Consider the following 21,813-nt stretch of genomic DNA (forward strand, 5'->3'; position numbering starts at 1 on the left):
GATGATGCATCTGTGAAAATTACTATTAAACTTTAAAATTATTTTCGGTATAAAAAGAAAAAAGAACATTAACATAATTTAATTTTGAGTTTCATCAAATTAATTGAGAATTAGTTATTAAAAATTCAGATCCTTAATAAAATAATACTATTTATAAAAGTCATCACTTCATTTGCTTGACATATTTTGTCAATAATTTTTTTTTGATAATTTAGATATCTAAATTTGATCTAATTAATTTTGAAGGTAGACAACCTTCTTAATTCGCTTATTGAATAAATTTGAAATGCAACTTATACATACTTAAAGTTCCTGTCTGGAAGCTAAGAAGAAAGAACTATTGAAATGATGTGGTTAGAATGTTGACCAAGTCATATGACACGGAGGAGGAGGGTATGATGAGTTGTCTTCTATGTTAACTAAGTCTTCAAAAGACTTCTAGTTAAGTATACCTGCAAATAGCCGCTAGGTTACCCCGGTCCCTGACACCCTGATGCTCAAGATGGATTCACGAGTATATAAGGAGCAAGAAAATAGTAAAATAATGAAATGAATAAAGAGTGAGTACGATGACGTACCCTAGCCCGAGGCTCCCTCTAATGGATTGGTGAGTTGGTGGTGAGGCTAATCGAGTCATCGTGACCCAAAAAAGTAGATGAATGTAAGTCAGCTGAGGAGCTGGATCTGGCAGTGATGGCCCGGAGTCGGACGTAACATGGATCCAAAAGGCAGTATGCATGCAGAAATATGATAGCGACACACAAGCTGGAATAAAATAGCGGCTCGTAGGCCGAAATGGCACAAAGGCTAGAACAAAGTGGTGGTTCAAAAGCTATAATGCTAGAACCCAACAACGGCATGAAGGTCCGACGGCTTGAAGGTTGAAACACTGCGAAGACGAAGCTGGAACAGAGTAACGGCTCGATGGTCGGAACAAAACAGTAGCGTACGACAAGGGCTCAGAGGTCCAACAAGCGACAACAGTAGATCTATGTTAAAGGTGGTCAGACCTACGCTAGAAGTGTACAACACCGTAAATTTGTGCTAGATCAGCACTGACGTGGCAGCCAGCGAGGGAGAAGGTGTCAAGGGAGGCGACGATGGCCTAGATCTGTTTCTGACATGGTCAGCAGTGGAGGAGAAGGCGTCAACAATGATAGAGGGGGCACTGATAGTGGTAACGGTGGCACTGACAACGGAGATGAAGAGGAAGTCAATGGGGAGTGCGAGAGGAAGAGACTGTTAGCGCAGCAGGACCGGCAAGAACAGGGGTTAGACCTGACCATGGTTCGGAACCGACAATTCGACGGTTCAGAACCGCAGGTTCGACGGTTCAGAACCGCCGGTTCGACGGTTCAGAACCGCCGGTTCGACGGTTCAGAACCGCCGGTTCGACGGTTCCAGGCAAGTCGACCCTTAATCTTAACGGCCCAAGACGGTTACGGTTCACAGTTCGGTTCACGGTTCGTCACGGTTCAAGATTATTATGTTAAAAAAATATATAAAATATAAATTATAAATTATAAATTAAACATTAAAAATTATAAATTATAAATTAAAATTTATTGAAAAAGGGCTTGCACTTATTTAAGTTGCCTATGTATCCCCTTAGGGGAATCAAAGCCCACGTAGTTCTTTTACATTTTTATTTTTTTACATTTTCACTCACTTTCATTTCCCGTTCCTGTCGTATTCGTTCCTTTAGTATCAAAATCTTCAACTTCGTCATCTGCAAATTGCATTCCTTGGATTTTTTTCTCCGCTCTAGTCCAATCGTCCGGTAATGTTGGGGCTTCCAATGAGTCGGGAGACAAAGTTGATTGTCGTTCATCTAATATGTTGCCGCCGACACTGAATATCTACTCCATAGCAACAGTTGACACAAGACAAGCTAAAATTTCTTTGGCGATCACGGAAAGGACGAGAAAGCTTTGAGCCTTCTGTGACCACCACTTTAAGATATCGAAAATTTCACTATCTGCTTCATTAAAATCAAAAGAAATCGTAAAATAATTCTCAAGTTCCTATGTAGAACTTGAGGATCCTCGTGGACGTTTTGTCCATTCTTTTAATAAAAGTTGTACTTTTGTAAGTTTTAAATTACTACTAATAGTTTATTATATTTAAGAAATATTAATTTATGTTCCATATTTTGCATAATATTGATTATAAATATCATATAAATAAATTCTAAAATTATATATAATATTAATTGGATCAGGAGAAGAAAAATCTTTAATTGAAATTAAAGCATCGTAATATAAAGTTAACATTTCTTGTAAAACTTCTAATTTAAATCTAGGATCTAAAGCAAATGCAATTAAATAAATTTCAGGAATAAAATAAAAACATTTTTCCCATTTAGTTTTCATAGCTAAGATGCAAGGAGATAAAGATTCATTATTAATATGTTCATTTAAAACTAATACTATATTAGAAAAATTTTCTAAAACTAATTGAGCAGTGGGATAATAAGCACCGGAAAGTTGTTCGGTTGCATCATTGAATACTTTTAAAATTTCACAAATACTACTACAAATATTCTATTGTTGTAAAAATAAATATATATTAGTGTTAGTATTCTGTGTAAAAAATGAACATAATAATATTCTTTATATTCAAATGAATCTTGTAATAATTGGTATGTTGAATTCCAACGTGTTGGTACATCACGTGGAAATTTGTTAGGTCTCATTCCATTAGTTTTACAAAACCTACTCATTGCTTTATTATAGATGGATGGGACCATAAATAAGAAATTGCAATTCTAACTGGTTTAATATAACTTTCTAAAATTTTTAAACCATTTTAAACACATAAATTTAAAACATGGCATACACAATGAATATGAAAAAATAAACCGCCAATAATAAGTTGACAAACAAATTTTAAATCATCTATACAAGCGGTATTAAAACTATCATTATCTAATGATATTGAAAATATTTTATGAGTTAAATCATACTCTTCTAAAATTAAACATAATAATTGTGCGATGTTATGAGCATTATGTGATTCATCAAAAACTCTATAAGCTAATAATTTTTTTTAGAGGTTCCAAGAGTTATCGATCCAATGGCAAGTCACACCCATATACGAATGTGTTTGCCAATGATCACTCCAAATATCAGAACATAAAGAAACTTTATTATCTAATTTACTAAATTCATCAATTAAATTCTTTTTCCCTTATTTTATTAATTTTTTAATCGTACGAGTAAGTGTAGTTCTAGAACACATTTATCACATGGATTAAGAGATTCTTTACAAAAATCTTCAAATATACATTTAGATCCAAAACTAAAAGAAAGATGTTCTACGAAAACAAATTTAGCTAATGATTCTCTTAATTTATTATCTGAATATAAAAATAAATCGGAATCGGTACTATCGCTAGTTGAAGAAAATCTTGATAATTGTGTTTGAGAACGGTCGAGTCCAAATTCGATCGGGTGCTTCGTTTCTACATGTCGTTTCAATGACCCATAGCCGCCGTCAACTTAGAAATTGTAGGACGCATTGCAGTGCTTACATTTTGTATGCATCTTTCCTGACGAAAGAGTGACATTCTCAAAATGTTTAGTAAAAATAGAAGATTTTAGAGGAGGAAGTTCCCGATCCTTAGAAGTAATTGCATCGGTACTTCCTTGTATTTCAGGTATCGAATTCGGAAGATACTCGATCTCATCATCGATGGATTGAATGTTGGGGTCCTCCTCCCACGGATTCATTATTTCCTTTCCCTTCCGAGCTCGAGATGACGCATATCCGCGGCCTCCTTCCATTGTAATTGAAAATTAGAAACGAAAGCGTGTAGAGAATACGAAATTGAGATTAAGAGTAGAGAAGATGTGTGTGAAAATGATGAAATAAACTCTCTATTTATAGAGTTTTGATAATAACGGACACTAAATCATAGTCATTGATCAAAAAATGGTCAAATGATCCTAACCGTTGAAAAAATACCCAAACCCCCCCCCACCCTCTCCCAATGGCTATGAACCGTCGGTTAACCGGCAGTTCCAACGACTATGAATCGCCGGATAACCAGCGGTTCAAGCCGATAAAAAAAAAAATGTTGAATCGGTGGTCCGTCGATTTTGCACCAATGGAACCGGCTCGACAACTTGCCAGGCTGGTTCCGGTTCGACCCGACGAACCGGGTCAACGGGCAACCGACTCGTTGACCCGGTTACGGGCCCGAGCCGGGTCCGAGCTAGACCCGACCCGGGGTCAGATCTAGCGGGGGTGAATTGCTTGTTAAATAATACTGGTCTTTCTCGATCTTTCAACTCAAATTAGTAGGACAATTAAATTAAAGTAATTGAACAACTGTTAAAATAAAAGAGACAGAAAATTACTTAGTTACAACCTAGGTAGTTGTTAATCCAAGGCAAATGAAAAGCACTAAAAATTCTCCTTCGTTGAAGATGGAGAAGCCTCTTACACTCGTTGGACACTCAAAAATAAACTAGAAAATCAATATAGGAGTTGTTGAATATTTCCTAGGTCTAGGATATTTTTATAGCTCCTGGAAAATATTATTCGTAGCTTAAAGGCGCCTTCAAAGTGGTCCAAGGCGCCTTCCATTGTTGGAATGTATACTAAAAGTCAAGCTTTTTGTATAAATATTTATTTAGAAATAAGAATCACACTGGTCAAATGTCAACATTTATAAGATGTAGTTGTTCATTTAATTTATATTATAGATAACATGGTGTGTGGTATCACACAGAAGATCATGTTGTCAGTTCCTTATAAATTATAAATAGTAGCTCACGACCAAGATGGATAGGGACAAACCATTGAAACAATCATAGTGTAATTTGGTATTAGTTTATCTTGACTATAAAATTAACTTGTTGTTGGTTAGTCCTAGGAAAACGTACCGGTTCCACTGTACAAATTTTTTTTGTACAAGTGTCGAACATTTCCTTAAATAACCTATTGTGTTCTTTAGAAGTTAAATTAGGAATCGCAGATGGAACTTAACATCATTGATTCCAAATTTAACTTATCTGTTCTTAATGGTTTAGATTTGAATCGCAAGCGGAACTTAACACTATTGATTCAAATCTACCTAAGTTATTGATTCCATAAATATTAATTTCCAAAATTGACTTCCAGGACTGCATGGCGAGGCACATGACTTTTTTGGATATGGGAGCAACCACCACCGCCTAGGCAAAGCCTTTTAAGGAAAGCTAATATTTATTTCCTTAAATAACTCTAGGTTAACCAAAAAGAATAATCGAATCACAAATTCGAAAAAGAAGAAAACACAAAATCGAAAAATAAATTCGATAAACTAGATCTAATTGCCTCTTGTATTTAGAATTCTTACAAAGAAAATAACTAGTATGATGCGGAAGAAAATTACTAGTTATACCTTCTCTTTGTAAGCTAATGACCTCGAGATCTTCTGCCGTATTCCTCGCCTCGCCTTGGACGTCGTGTGGGCGACGATCCTCCAAGATGAACACCACCCAAAAGAGTCCTTCCTCTTCCTCTAAGATTCGGCCACCACCACCACCACCAAGGAGAAGAGAGCAAAGGGAAAGGAAGAAGGGAGAGGGTCGGCCACCAAAAGACCTCCAAGCAATAGAATAAGAGTTGTGTCTCATGAAGCCCCCTACCCCTTCTTTTATATTACTTGCCCAAGGCAAATAAGGAAAAACTTTTTACAAAAATAAAATCATCCAAGAGTTTTTCCTTTTCCCTTTTAATTTTTCCTTTTCTTTCCTCTTGATTGAATCAATCACCAATTTTAATTTGTGATGATTTTAATTAATTTTATGATGGCCGGCCACTTCTTGGGCACCAAGCAAGGTGGCCGGCCACCTCATCAAGAGAATAAAGGAAATATATTTTTATAAAATTTTACAAACTCTCTTTCCTAAAGTAGGAGTTAAAAAAGGAAAGTTTCTGAAAATTAAAACCATGTTTTAAAATTTAAAAACTCTCTTATAAAATTTCCTTTTTTAACATTATAATAGAAAATTTTAATTTTAAAACTTATCTCCCTTTTTTTCTTAAACCATGAGGATGGTTAAAAAAGGAAAGTTTTAAAACTTTTAAAACTCTCTATTAAAACATGTGGCCAAATTCAAATAAGAAAAATTTTAAAAATTAAAATCTCTCTTTTAAAACTTATAGTTTTCTATAAAGAGAAGATTTTAAAAATTCAAAAACAACCCTCCTTGTTTGAATATTGTGGCCGGCCCGGCCCCTTCATGCTTGGTCACCAAGCAAAGGGCCGGCCCCTATAGGAGAGGATGTGGCCGACCCTTACTTGGTCACCAAGCATTGGACCGGCCCACTTCTTGGACACCAAGAAGAGCCTTACATTTGGATGGACTTGAGGCTATAATGAGGCTACGACAGGGACCTAGAGGAGAAATTGGTTTTGGTCTTCCGATGAGCTTGAGTATCCCGTGTTCGCCCCGAACACACAACTCAAGTTCATCGATAATAACTCATTCCACTAGAGAGTTATTACCGCACTACCACACCAATCTCAAATTACATTATGGGCTCCTTCTTATCATGAGTGTGTTAGTCTCCCTGTGTTTAAGATTACGAATGCCCACTAATTAAGTAAGTTACTGACAACTCACTTAATTAATATCTAGCTCCAAGAGTAGTATCACTCAACTTTATTGTCATGTCGGACTAGGTTCACCTGCAGGGTTTAACATGATAATCCTTATGAGTTCCTCTTGGGGATATTCTCAACCTAGATAACTAGGACACAGATTCCTTCTATAATCAACAATACATACTATAAGTAATATCATTTCCCAACTTATCAGGCATATTGATTTATCGAGCTAAACCTCACCCTTTGATAAGTCAAAGAAATAAATATTAAATATATGTGCTTGTTATTATATTAGGATTAAGAGCACACACTTCCATAATAACTAAGGTCTAGTTCTTTTACTAAGTCAGTACAAAAAGAACATAACTAAATGGTCCTACTCAATACACTTAAAGTGTATCAGTGTAATTTATTAGTCAAGATAAACTAATACTTAATTACACTACGACTATTTTGATAGTTTGTTCCTTTCTATCTTAGTCGCGAGCAACTGTTTATAATTTATAGAGAACCGACAACATGATCTTCTGAGTGTGACACCACACACCATGTTGTCTACTATATAAATTAATTGAACAATTACATTTAATAAATAAATACAGATATTGACCAATATGATTCTTTTATTTCAACAAATAAATGTTTACAAAAGCTAGACTTTTAGTATACACTCTAACAATCTCCCACTTATACTAAAATACTAAGCTGCCATATATGTTGCCTTACATCTGATTCCCATCCCCTCCACATACCGATCAAAAGCTTTCGCTGGAAGGGCCTTTGTGAAAGGATCTGCTAGGTTATCTTCTGATGCAATCTTGGCGACGACAATTTCTCCTCGCTTGACGATGTCTCGTATCAGGTGGTACTTGCGCTCTATATGTTTACTTGCCTTATGGGCTCGTGGTTCCTTCGAGTTTGCAACTGCACCGCTATTATCACAATAAATTGTGATGATCTTGGGAAAACCAGGAATCACATCTAAGTCCATTAGAAAGTTCCTGAGCCATACAGCTTCTTTGGCTGCCTCAGAGGCTGCCACATACTCAGCTTCCATAGTTGAGTCCGAGACGCATTTTTGCTTAACACTCCTCTATGCAATGGCTCCACCTCCTAAAGTAAACACATAGCCTGATGTTGACTTACTATTGTCCCTATCTGATTGGAAGTCCGAATCCGTATAACCCACAGGGAGTAAATCGTCTGCTTGGTAGACTAGCATATAATCTCTAGTCCTTCTCAGGTACTTTAAAATATGCTTCACAGCAATCCAATGTCCTTGTCCAGGGTTACTCTGATATCTGCTAACCATGCTCACGGTAAAACAGATATCAGGTCTCGTACACAGCATTGCATACATAAGGCTTCCTACAGCTGAAGCATAAGGAACTGCCTTCATATCCTCAATCTCCTTTGATGTCTTCGGAGACATCTCTTTAGATAAGGCTACTCCATGCCTAAAAGGTAAGAAACCTTTCTTGGAGTTTTGCATGCTAAAACGAGCAAGGATTGTATCTATATATAAAGTTTGGGATAGGCACAACATTCTTTTCTTGCGATCCCTTATAACTTTGATCCCAAAAATGTGTGCACATTCTCTTAAGTCCTTCATATCAAATAGTTTGGACAACCATACCCTTACGTCTGATAATACCTTGACATTGTTGTCAATTAACAAAATATCATCTACGTATAGTACAAGAAATACCACCACATTTTCGTTACACTTCTTGTATACACAAGACTCATCCAAACACTGAATAAATCCATATGACTGGATTACTTCGTTAAACCGGATGTTCCAAGATCTTGAAGCTTGCTTCAGTCCATAAATGGTCCGATTGAGCTTATACACTAGATGCTCTTTGCCCTTTTTCAATGAACCCTTCTGGTTGTTTTATATGAATGTTTTCTTCAAGACTTACGTTAAGGAAAGCTGTCTTGACATCCATTTGCCAAATCTTATAATCCATATGAGCGGCAATGGATAAGAGTATCCGGATAGACTTAAGCATAGCTACCGGCGAAAAAGTCTCCTCATAATCAATTCTCTCTTTCTGAGTGTACCCTTTCGCAACAAGCCTTATTTTGAAGGTTTCTACCTTCCCATCTGTCCCTCTTTTCCTTTTATAGATCCACTTGCATCCAATGGCTTTTACATCATCAGATGGTTCTACAAGCTCCCAGACCTTATTAGAATACATAGATTCTATTTCGAAATCCATTGTCTTTTGCCAAGATACTGCATCTATATCTTGGAGTGCTTCATCATATGTCCGGGGATCAGGTTCATGTTTACCCAGAATCAAGTCCGAAGACTCTCCCAAAAACATAATCTCTCAGGCTGCCTTACAACCCTCCCACTACGACGAGGCACCGTCTGTAGTTGTGTATTATGTGTGACACGTGTTGCAGTCTCTTGTGGTACTTCATCTTGTACTGTTGGTACTGAAGTAGACGTGTCCTCTCTAAGTTCTTTTAGAACAATTTTGCTACTGGGCTTGTGATCCATTATATAGTCTTCTTCTAAAAATTGGGCATTGGTGCTAACAATGACCTTCTGGCCTTTAGGACTATAAAATAAACTACCTTTCGTTCCTTTGGGATAACCTACAAACACACGAACTTCTGTACGAGATTCTAACTTATCAGCGTCTGGTTTCAGCACATGTGCTGGACTACCCCAAATCCGAATATGTCTTAGACTAGGCTTTCGCCCATTCCACAATTCTGTGGGAGTAGAAGATACTGATTTAGAAGGTACTAAGTTCAGAATGTGTGCTGCCGTTTCCAGAGCATATCCCCAAAATGAATTTGGTAATACTGAATAACTCATCTCGATCTAACCATCTCCATGATAGTCCTATTCCTTCGTTCTACCACACCATTCTGTTGGGGTGTACCAGGTGCGGATAATTGGGATTGAATCTCGGCCTCTGATAAGTAATTCCTAAACTCTTCTAAGAGGTATTCGCCACCACGATCAGACCGTAGTGTCTTGATACTTTTACCTAGACGTTTCTCCACATCAGCCTTATATTCTTTGAACTTATCAAAGCACTCAAACTTACGGCGCATTAGGTAAATATATCCATATCTTGAATAATTGATTTTGTATACGTACATACTAACGTGGCATACAAAATTAACGGTGTTTGAGATAATTTTATTTGTCATAAAGATACGTTGACAAGATAGTTAATGGGTAAAACCCTCCTTTTACAAATGTTGAATTTGTATACGTCCACACTAACGTGGCATGCAAAATTCACGGTGTTTGAGGTGTTGGTGAATTTAAATAATATTGTTTGAGGAATCAATATTTTATTTTAAATTCAAAAAGTTTTGACAAAATATTTGATCAAAGACAGATCAACTATTAATTTTATTCATCATAAAGTAAAGTTGACGAGATAATAAAATTAATGGATAAAATCTCCTCTTTGATTTTGTATACGTCCACACTATCGTGACATACAAAATTCATGGGGATTTTAAAGAATTGATCTTGACCAAATATTTTTGTGATTCTTAGGATTTAAAATGTTTGTCAATCCCCTAGTTGTTATACTATAGAAAAGACTTAGTAGTCCCAATTGTAATGATTGGAAATAGGACTTGGACATTAAGGTAGACTGTCTTCTTAGAACTAAGAACAATATAGGTGTATTTAATTCATTAGTTGAAACATATTTAGTGGTGTTATCTACCAGAACCTGGAGTGTAGATACAAATGCCATCAATCATGTCCGCAATTCATTGCAGGGTTCCAGGAAATCCGGAAACTAAATGAAAATTAAAACACCGTCCACATGGGCACTACTGTAAAAATGGTAGCTGTTGCAGTGGGAGATGTTTATCTTTTGATAAGAATAAAATATGGATTTTTGAGTAATTGTCTTTACGCACCAAGTTTAGAAAGAACTAGTTTTCAGTTTCTAAACTATTCAAAGAACTTGATATTCTGCCTCTTTTAATAACAAAGTTGTTATTAAGAAAAAGAGGGAAGTTATCTGTTCTGGTATGTTGGTTGGCAATTTATAAATCCAATAACTCTTACGATGCAACAAATGGAAATTAGTAACACATCTTCTAATTTTAAAGCAACCTTCGGAAATGAACCATTAATATCTTTGGCATCTAAGGCTAGGTTATATTAACTTGAGTAGGATTCATTGGTAGCTGATGAACTTTTGGGTTCATTGGTAGTGGAAATCTTTCCAACCTGTGAGTCTTACTTGGAAGAAAAAACAACCAAGAAGCTTTTAAGTTTAAGGGGTATGGAGTCAAAGATATATTGAAATTGGTTCATTCTGATTTGTGTGATCCTATGACTATCCAGACAAGAGGTAGTATTGAATATTTCGTCTATTTTATAGACAACTATTAAGATACAAATAAATTTATTTAATGTACTGCAAGACTAAGTACTTTGATTAGTTCAAATAGTACAAGGCTGATGCGGAGAAATGTTAAAGTAAAAGTCACTATGGTTAGAACATAGTGGCAAGTACCTCTTGGGAGAATTTAGGAGTCACTTATCAGAAGTAGGGATTCAATTCCAACTAACTGCACCTGATACACCCCAACAGAATGGTGTAGAAAAAGGAAGGTATAGAACTCTTATGGAAATAAGTAGATTGATGAGTTATTTAGAATATTACCAAAATCATTTTTAGGATATACTCTGGAAACGGAAGTGAATATAGTACCTTCCAAAGTCAGAACTCTCTACTCATATAGAATTGCTGAATAGGCGTAACCCTATTTCGAAGCATATTCGGATTCGGGTAGTCCAGCACATATGCTGAAGAGAGACAATGATAAGTTGGACAGGAATTCACTTGTTTGTGGGTTATCCTAGAGAAATGAAAGTAGGTTTATAGTCTTAAAAATCAGAAGGTCATTGTTAGCATCAATGACCGATTTTTAGAAAAGGACTATGTAATAAACCACGTGCCATAAGAAAATTTGTTCTTAAGGAAATAATAAAAGACATGTCTAATCTAGTACCAATTGTACAAGATGAGATACCACAAGGAAACTGCAACACGTATCACAAATGATACACAATTGCAGAAAGTGTCTTGTCGTAGTGGGAGGGTTGTTAGGCAACCTAAAAAGATTCATGTTTTGGGAGAGTTTTTGGACTCGATCCCTGGAGGACATGAACCTGATCTCCGGACATATGACGAAGCACTCCAAGATAAAGATGCAATATCTTGGCAAAGAGTAATGAATAACAGAATTAGAATATATGTATTCTAATAAAATCTGGAAGCTTGTAGAACCACCAAATGGTGTAAAAGCCTTTGGGTATAAAAAGGTCTATAATAGGAAAAGAGGGATAGACAGGAAGGTAGAAACTTTCAAAGCAAGGCTAGATGAAAAAGGAAACTTTTTCACTGGTAGCCATGCTTAAGTCTATCCGGATACTTTTATCTATTTGGTAAGTGGATGTCAAGACAACATTCCTTAATGGAAGTCTTGAAAAAAGCATCCATATAAAGCAACCAGAAGGGTTCATTGCAAAGGGCTAAGAGTATCTTGTGTGCAAGCTCAATCAGTCTATGGACTGATGCAAAGCTTCAAGGTCTTGGAACATCCAGTTTATCAAAGTAATCCAGACCTATGGATTTATTGAGTAAACGGATAAGTCTTGTGTATACAAAAGGTGTGATGGAAACGTGGTGGTATTTCTTGTACTATACGTAGATAACATTTTTGGTAGTTGAAAATAATATCAAAATGTTGTCAGAAGTAAGGGCAAGGGAGAATGTATATATTTTTGAGATCAAATGATCGCAAGAAAAATATACTTATCCTAAGTTTGATACATCAGAAAAATCCTTGCTCGTTTTAAGCATGCAAAACTCCTAGAAAGGTTTCTTACCTTTTAAGCATGGAGTGTCTTTATCTAAAGAGATGTCTCCGATGACATCAAAGGAGATTGAGGACATGTAGGCAGTTCTTTATGCTTCGGCAGTTAGACAACCTAATGTATGCTATGCACGAGATCAGAAATATGTTTTGTCAAGGGCATAATTGGCAGATATCAAAGTAACCCTAGACAAGGACATTGGACTGCAGTAAAGCATATATTAAAGTACCTTAGAGGAACTAGAGATTATATGCTAGCTTACAAGGCAGTTAATTTAGTCCCTGTGGGTTGCATGGATTTTGACTTCCAATCGGATAGGGACAATAATAAGTCAACCTCGGGGTTTTGTGTTTACTTTAGGAGGTAAAGTCATAACTATGGAAGAGTGATAAGCATAGGTGTTTTTCTGGACTCCACCATAGAAGCTGAGTATATGGCAAACCTCTGAGATAGCCATAAAAGCTGAATGACTCAATAACCTCAAGATAGACTTAGATATGATTTTTGGTTTGTCCAAAGATTATTACAATTTATTGTAATAACATTGGTGCAGTAGCAAACTTGAAGAAACCATAAGTCTATAAAGTAAGAAAACACAATAGAGTGCAAGTACCACCCAATACGAGAAATCGTATAAACGAGGAGAAGTTGTTGCCGCTTAGATTACATCAGATGATAACCTAAGGTCCTTAAGGCAAGAGCTTTTTGAAAGGCATGGGAATCAGATGTATGGCAGTAGATACGACAGCTTAGTCTTTTAGTATAAGTGGGAGATTGTCAGAGTGTATACTAAAAGCCTAGCTTTTGGTATAAACATTTATCTAGAAATAAGAATCACATTGGTCAAATGTTTACATTTATGATAAATGTAGTTGTTCAATTAATTTATATTGTAGATAACATGGTGTGTGGTGTCACACACAGAGGATCATGTTATCAGTACCTTATAAATTATAAACAGTAGCTCACGACCATAATGGAAAGGAACAAACCATTGGAAGGTCGTAGTGTAATTAGGTATTAGTTTATCTTAACTATATAATTACACTAGTACACTTAGAGTGTATTGAGTAGGACCATTAGAGGTCGTTTCTTTTATACTGACTTTATAAAGAAACAAAGACCTCAGTTATTATGGAAGTGTGTGCTCTTAATCCTAATATAATAACAAGCACATATATTTGATATTTATTTCTTTAATTTATCAATGGGTGAGATTTAGTTCGATAAATCAATAAGCCCGATAAGTTGGGAAATGATATCACTTATAGTGTGTGTTGTTGATTATAGAAGGAAGCTGTGTCCTAGTGATCTAGGTTGAGAATGTCCCCAAGAGGAGCTTATAAGGATTGTCATGTTAAACCCTGCAGGTGTAGTCCGACATGACGATGAAGTTGAGTGGTACTACTCTTGGAGCTAGATATTAATTAAGTGAGTTGTCAGTAACTTACTTAATTAGTGGACATTTGTTATCTTAAACACAGGGAGACTAACACACTCATGATAAGAAGGAGCCCAAAATGTAATTTGGGATTGGTGCGGTAGTTCAATAATAGTTCTCTAGTGGAATGAATTATTATTGATAAAATTAAGTTGTGTGTTCGGGGCGAACACGGGATGCTTAATTTTATCGGGAGACCAAAACCAATTCCTCCTCTCGGTCCCTATCGTAGCCTCTTAATTATAGAGTATTATACCCACCTATACCCACCTTCTTACCCATCCTATAGGGGCCGGCCAAGCTAGCTTGGAGACCAAGATAGGGCCGGTATGTTCATGGGTGAATTCATGTGGCCATTCCTATTAAAATAAAAAGGAATTTTAATTTTAAAATTTTTCTTATGTGGATAATATAATTTAAAAGAGAGTTTAAAATTTAAATCCTTCCTTTTATAAGATTCTACAAAAGATTAAGAGAAGAGTTAAAATCTCTTTCCTTATTTGTAGATTAAAAGGTTGATTTTAATTTTGGTAAAAACTTTCCTTTTAATTATATTCATGATTTAAAAGAAAGTTTGAAAATTAAAATTCTCTTTTATTAGTTTCTACAAAAGATTAAGAAAAGATTTAATATCTTTCCTTATTTGTAAATTGAAAGGAGATTTTAATTTTTAGAGATAACTTTCTTTTTGGAAATTATCCACATGTTTAAAAGAAATATTTTAATTTATAAAATTTCTTTTATTAACCAATCATGAAGGTAAAATTATTGGAGAAATTTTATAAATTTCTAGAAACAAATTAGGAAGTTTTAATTTTTGTTTTAATTAAAACTCTCCTTGTTTTGGAGAAGAGTGGCCGCCATTATAATTTGAAAAGAAAATTATTTTAATTAAATAAATTTTCCTTTTCATGGCAAAAGAATTAAGGAAGTTTTTATTAAATTTTCTTATTTGCCAAGACCAAGGATTATAAAAGAGGGGTAGAGGAAGCTTCAAGGTAACGACTCTATTCTTTTTCCTCTCTTTTCCTTGGGTGTGGTCGGCCCTTTCTTTCCTCTCCTCTCCTTTGTGTGGCCGAAACCTTCTCATGGTGGAGATATCTTTGGTGGCCGGATCTAAGAAGGATAAGAAGGAGAGAAAAGAAGCATCTTTTCTAGCATCCCTTGGAGCATGGTGGTGGTGGCCGAACCTCTTCATCCTAGGAGAAGTTTTGATGGCCGAAACTTGTAAGGAAGAAGAAGATGCTTGGTGGTTCTCATCTCGGAAGATCGTTGCCCACACAACGTCCGAGGTTAGAAGAGGAATACGGTAGAAGATCAAGAGGTCTTTCTAAAAGGTATAACTAGTAATTTTTGTTTCCGCATCATACTAGTTATTTTTGGAAATAATACTAAATACAAGAGGCATACGATTCTAGAGTTTCGAATTTGTTTTCGATATAGTGTTCTTTTGTTTTTCTTTCCCTTGTGATTTGATTGTTCTTTTTGGTTAACCTAAAGTTATTTTAGGAAATTAAATATTAGCTTTCCATAAAAGGTTTTGTCTAGTCGGTGGTGGTTGCTCCCATATCCAAGAAGGTCATGTGCCTCGCCACGTCAGTACTGGGAACCAATTATGGAAATTAATATTTAATGGAATTAATAACTTAAGGTGACTTGGGTCGAACGTGTTAAGTTCCGCTGGAGATCCAAGTCAAAACCTAAAATAACAAATAGATTAAGTTTTGGATCAAACGTGTTAAATTCCGCAGGCGATCCAAAATTTAATTTAAAAGAACACATGGTAGCTAGGAAAAGGTTCAGACCTTTGTACAAAATTTTTATACAGTGGAACCTCTAGGTTTTCCGAGTAGCAACCAACATGGGATTAAATCCCGGCCTCTGATAAGTAATTTCTAAACTCTTCTAAGAGGTATTTGCCACCACGATCAGACCGTAGTGTCTTGATACTTTTACCTAGACGTTTCTCCACATCAGCCTTATATTCTTTGAACTTATCAAAGCACTCAAACTTACGGCGCATTAGGTAAATGTATCCATATCTTGAATAATCGTCTATAAAAGAGACAAAAAATTCAAAACCACCTCTAGCCTGGATTGACATAGGACCACACAAATCAGAATAAACCAATTCTAACGCTTCTTTGGCTCTATACCCCTTGGCCTTAAAAGGTCTCTTGGTCATTTTACCTTCCAAGCAGGATTCACATGTTGGAAAGTTTTCCAACTCTAATGGACCTAAGAGTCCATCGGCTACAAGCCTTTGAATCCTACTTAAGTTAATATGACCAAGCCTTAGATGCCAAAGATGCGTTTGGTTCATTTCCGAAGGTTCTTTTCTCTTATTAGAGTTAGAAGATGTGTTATTAATTTCCATATTTTGCTTTGTGTGAGAAATTGGATTTAAAGTATATAAATTGCCAACCAATGCACCAGAACAGATAATCACCTTATTTCTCTTTATAACCACATTGTTACTAAAAGAAACTGAATATCCATCCAAATACAGTTTAGAAACTGAAATTAAATTCTTTCTAAAACTGGGTACATAAAGACAATTTCTTAAAACCAAATTTCTATTCCTATTAAAAGATAAGTAGACGTCTCTCACTGCAACAGCTGCCACCTTAGTAGCATTGCCCATGTAGACGGTAATCTCTTCTTCTGTTAGTCGTCGGGTTTCCTGGAACCCCTGCAAGGAATTGCAGACATGATCAGTGGCTCCCGTATCTACACACCAGGTGCTGGTAGATAACACCGCTAAACATGTTTCAACAACTAGAGTATGAGATATACCTTTATTGTTCTGATTCCTCCGAGGACAGTCCGCCTTCCAATGCCTTGTCTGCTTGCAAATGAAACACTTGCCTTTCGGCTTCTTCATTCCAGCTTTTTGTCCCTGAGGTTTATTCACTCTCTTCGCTGAAAAGACCTATTTCTTCTTCTTCTTGCCTTTCGGCTTAGAAGTAGAACCATTTTTAGCATAGTGAATCTGAGAACTTTGACGAAATATACCTTCTGCTGCCTGTAGTTCTGTCAGAAGTTCCGCCAACGTATACTCTCTTTTGTTCATGTTATAGTTCAGGCGGAACTACTCAAAACTTCTGGGTAGCGTTTGGAGAATTATATCGACCTGAGTTTCCCCATCGATTTCTCCTCCAAGGACTTGTATTTCATTTAGATAAGCCATCATTTTGAGGATATGATCCCTTACGGGTGTCTCCTCAGACATGGTGGCTGTCATAAGCTTTCTCATTGCCTCTTGCCTAGTAGTCCGACTCTGGTGCCCAAAGAGTTCTTTGAAATTGTTCATTATATCATAAGCTGTTGGTAAATTTTGATGTTGATGTTGCAATACATTTGACATAGATGCCAAAATGTAACACCGCGCCATCTCATCAGCTTTTACCAATTTCTTATGATAATCAATCTCCTCTGGGGTAGAGTCACCGTCAGGTGCATCAGGGCAAGCATCAGTGAGTACAAACTTATAGTTTTCTGCAGTAAGGACAATGTCCAGGTTTCTTTTCCAATCAATATAGTTGGGTCCAGTAAGTTTGTTCTCTTTCAGTATAATGGCCAGTGAGTTGAAAGTCATCCTAAGAATCATAAAAATAACTTTGGTCAGGACTCTAAATTTAGAATAATATTGATTCCTCAAACAATACTATTTTAAATTAACCAACACCTCAAAACACCGTGAATTTTGTATGCCACGATAGTGTGGACGTATACAAATTCATCATTTGTAAAAGGAGGGTGTAACCTATTAATTTTATTATCTTGTAAACCTAACTTTTTGACAAATAAAATTAATAGTTGGTTTCCTTCGACCACACAAATAATAGCAGTGACTCCGATGGGGGGGGATACTATTAGACGTGCCTAAGTGTATACCATTACTTGACACTAAGTCCATTAATAAGATTGTGCCCCTTCCGATGGGGAAGATCACACGCTCTTAATTAATTTCCTATAGTCATCCTAAATGGAAGTTTGATCTAGTGATCCACAAACAAACTCATCCGATATGGAGAAAGGCACTCAGAGCCAACACGCAAGTTTGCTTGCATCACTTACAAACCAGTAATGGAGACCGTGGAATTTATTAAAATAAATCCCTCTCCCACTTAGTTATTTAAAATGAGGAATTTTAAACTATCCTAGCATACATCACATGCATATAAACATTACAGTAAATAAAAGCAATAAATTTAGAAATTAATTTTCCAACTATTATGGCTTTTTCCATCACTGTCTTTAGTATGCTCCAACCCTAGATGCTGCCATCTTTAGCCACCGCCATCGGGTCGAGTTGTCGCATGCATCTTGCTTCTTATTCCGCTGCACCTCTGGTGCTCTAAAAGTACCACGCCTCGCAAGAATCCGATCCGCAACAAAAATAGAATTTTACATATATCGATCCTATATTCCACGAGGGAATGTACATGTATTCTAGATCGAAAAAATAAAATTCTAAAATTAATACAGCTCCTGCTGTATTTTATACATATAATCATGCACACAAATAATGCCCTTGATATGTCCAAGGGTTCAATCACACACAATATCAGTAAGCCATAATAGTTGGAGCCTGCAACCAAAGAATTAGCACATCCTACTATTTTCCTGCCTAAATTATGTATGACATGTGCATATCTATTTGAATTCTAAAAATACATAGAGGCAAACCCTAGCTCTGATACCAATTGTTGGTTAGTCCTAGGAAAACGTACCGGTTCCACAGTATAAATTTTTTTTTGTACAAGTGTCGAACCTTTCCTTAAATAACGTATTGTGTTCTTTAGAAGTTAAATTAGGAATCACAGATGAAACTTAACATCATTGATTCTAAATTTAACTTATCTGTTCTTAATGGTTTAGATTTGAATCGCAAGCGGAACTTAACACTATTGATTCAAATCTACCTAAGTTATTGATTCCATAAATATTAATTTCCAAAATTGACTTCCAGGACTGCATGGCGAGGCACATGACCTTTTTGGATATGGGAGCAACCACCACCGCCTAGGCAAAGCCTTTTAAGGAAAGCTAATATTTATTTCCTTAAATAACTCTAGGTTAACCAAAAAGAATAATCGAATCACAAATTTGAAAAAGAAGAAAACACAAAATCGAAAAATAAATTCGATAAACTAGATCTAATTGCCTCTTGTATTTAGAATTCTTACAAAGAAAATAACTAGTATGATGCGGAAGAAAATTACTAGTTATACCTTCTCTTTGTAAGCTAATGACCTCGAGATCTTCTGCCGTATTCCTCGCCTCGCCTTGGACGTCGTGTGGGTGACGATCCTCCAAGATGAACACTACCCAAAAGAGTCCTTCCTATTCCTCTAAGATTCGGCCACCACCACCACCAAGGAGAAGAGAGCAAAGAGAAAGGAAGAAGGGAAAGGGCCGGCCACCAAAAGACCTCCAAGCAATAGAATAAGAGTTGTGTCTCATGAAGCCTCCTCACCCCTTCTTTTATATTACTTGCCCAAGGCAAATAAGGAAAAACTTTTTACAAAAAATAAAATCATCCAAGAGTTTTTCCTTTTCCCTTTTAATTTTTCCTTTTCTTTCCTCTTAATTGAATCAATCACCAATTTTAATTTGTGATGATTTTAATTAATTTTATGATGGCCGGCCACTTGCTTGGGCACCAAGCAAGGTGGTCGGCCACCGCATCAAGAGAATAAAGGAAATATATTTTTATAAAATTTTACAAGAAAAACTCTTATAAAATTTTACAAGCTCTCTTTCCTAAAGTAGGAGTTTAAAAAGGAAAGTTTCTAAAAATTAAAACCATGTTTTAAAATTTAAAAACTCTCTTATAAAATTTCCTTTTTTAACATGATAATAGAAAATTTTAATTTTAAAACTTATCTCCCTTTTTTTCTTAAACCATGAGGATGGTTAAAAAAGGGAAGTTTTAAAACTTTTAAAACTCTCTATTAAAACATGTGGCCAAATTCAAATAAGGAAAGTTTTAAAAATTAAAATATCTCTTTTAAAATTTATAGTTTTCAACAAAGAGAAGATTTTAAAAATTTAAAAACAACCCTCCTTATTTGAATATTGTGGCCGGCCCGGCCCCTTCATGCTTGGTCACCAAGCAAAGGGCCGACCCCTATAGGAGAGGATGTGGCCGACCCTTGCTTGGTCACCAAGCATTGGATCAGCCCACTTCTTGGACACCAAGAAGAGCATTACATTTGGATGGACTTGAGGCTATAATGAGGCTACGACAGGGACCTAGAGGAGAAATTGGTTTTGGCCTTCCGATGAGCTTGAGTATCCCGTGTTCGCCCCGAACACACAACTCAAGTTCATCGATAATAACTCATTCCACTAGAGAGTTATTACCGCACTACTGCACCAATCCCAAATTACATTATGGGCTCCTTCTTATCATGAGTGTGTTAGTCTCCCTGTGTTTAAGATTACGAATGTCCACTAATTAAGTAAGTTACTGACAACTCACTTAATTAATATCTAGCTCCAAGAGTAGTATCACTCAACTTTATTGTCATGTCGGACTAGGTCCACCTGCAGGGATTAACATGACAATCCTTATGAGTTCCTCTTGGGGATATTCTCAACCTAGATAACTAGAACACAGATTCCTTCTATAATCAACAACACACACTATAAGTAATATCATTTCCCAACTTATCGGGCATATTGATTTATCGAGCTAAACCTTACCCTTTGATAAGTTAAAGAAATAAATATTAAATATATGTGCTTGTTATTATATTAGGATTAATAGCACACACTTCCATAATAACTAAGGTCTAGTTCTTTTACTAAGTCAGTACAAAAAGAACATACCTAAATAGTCCTACTCAATACACTTAAAGAGTATCAGTGTAATTTATTAGTCGAGATAAACTAATACTTAATTACACTACGACTATTCTGATAGTTTGTTCCTTTCTATCTTAGTCGCGAGTAACTGTTTATAATTTATAGAGAACCGACAACATGATCTTCTGAGTGTGACACCGCACTCCATGTTGTCTACTATATAAATTAATTGAATAATTACATTTAATAAATAAATGTAGATATTAACCAATGTGATTCTTTTATTTCAACAAATAAATGTTTACAAAAGCTAGACTTTTAGTATACACTCTAATACTAGTACACTATGAGTGTATTGAGCAGGACCATTTGAGGTTGTTCTTTTTATACTGACTGTATAAAAGAACAAGACCTCTGTTATTATGGAAGTGTGTGCTCTTAATCTCGATATAATAACAAGCACATATACTTAGTATTTATTTCTTTAATTTATCAATGGGTGAGATTTAGTTCGTTAAATCAATAGGCCTGATAAGTTGAGAAATAATATTATTTATATGGTGTGTTGTTGATTATAGAAGGAAACTATGTCCTAGTAATCTAGGATGATGATGCCCCTTGAGGAGCTCATAAGGATTGTCATGTAAACCCTGCAGGTGGACCTAGTCCGGTATGACAATAAAGTTGAGTGGTACTACTCTTAGAGCTAGGGGTGAGCATTCGGTCAAAACCGAACCGACCGAATCGAATAGACCGAAAACCGAATAAATCGAATTTCTTTTCAACCAATCGAACCGACCGAATTTCCTTATGAAACCGAACCGACCGAACCGATATGATATCGGTTAATTCGATTTTCGACCGAATTGACCGAATTTTAAAACCCTATTCGATTTTACCTTTAAAAAAAGATTTTATTTAATTAATTATATTTTAAAATAAAAATTAATTAAAATAATATTCTTATTTGGTTTATTTGATTTAACCGAATTACAAAATTCAAAACCGAAACCGAACCGAATTAATCGAAAACCGAACCGAATTTTCAAAAAAAAAGCGAAAACCGAATTAACC

This window comes from Zingiber officinale, chromosome 8B (assembly GCF_018446385.1).
Source record: "Zingiber officinale cultivar Zhangliang chromosome 8B, Zo_v1.1, whole genome shotgun sequence".
Lineage (NCBI taxonomy): Eukaryota > Viridiplantae > Streptophyta > Magnoliopsida > Zingiberales > Zingiberaceae > Zingiber > Zingiber officinale.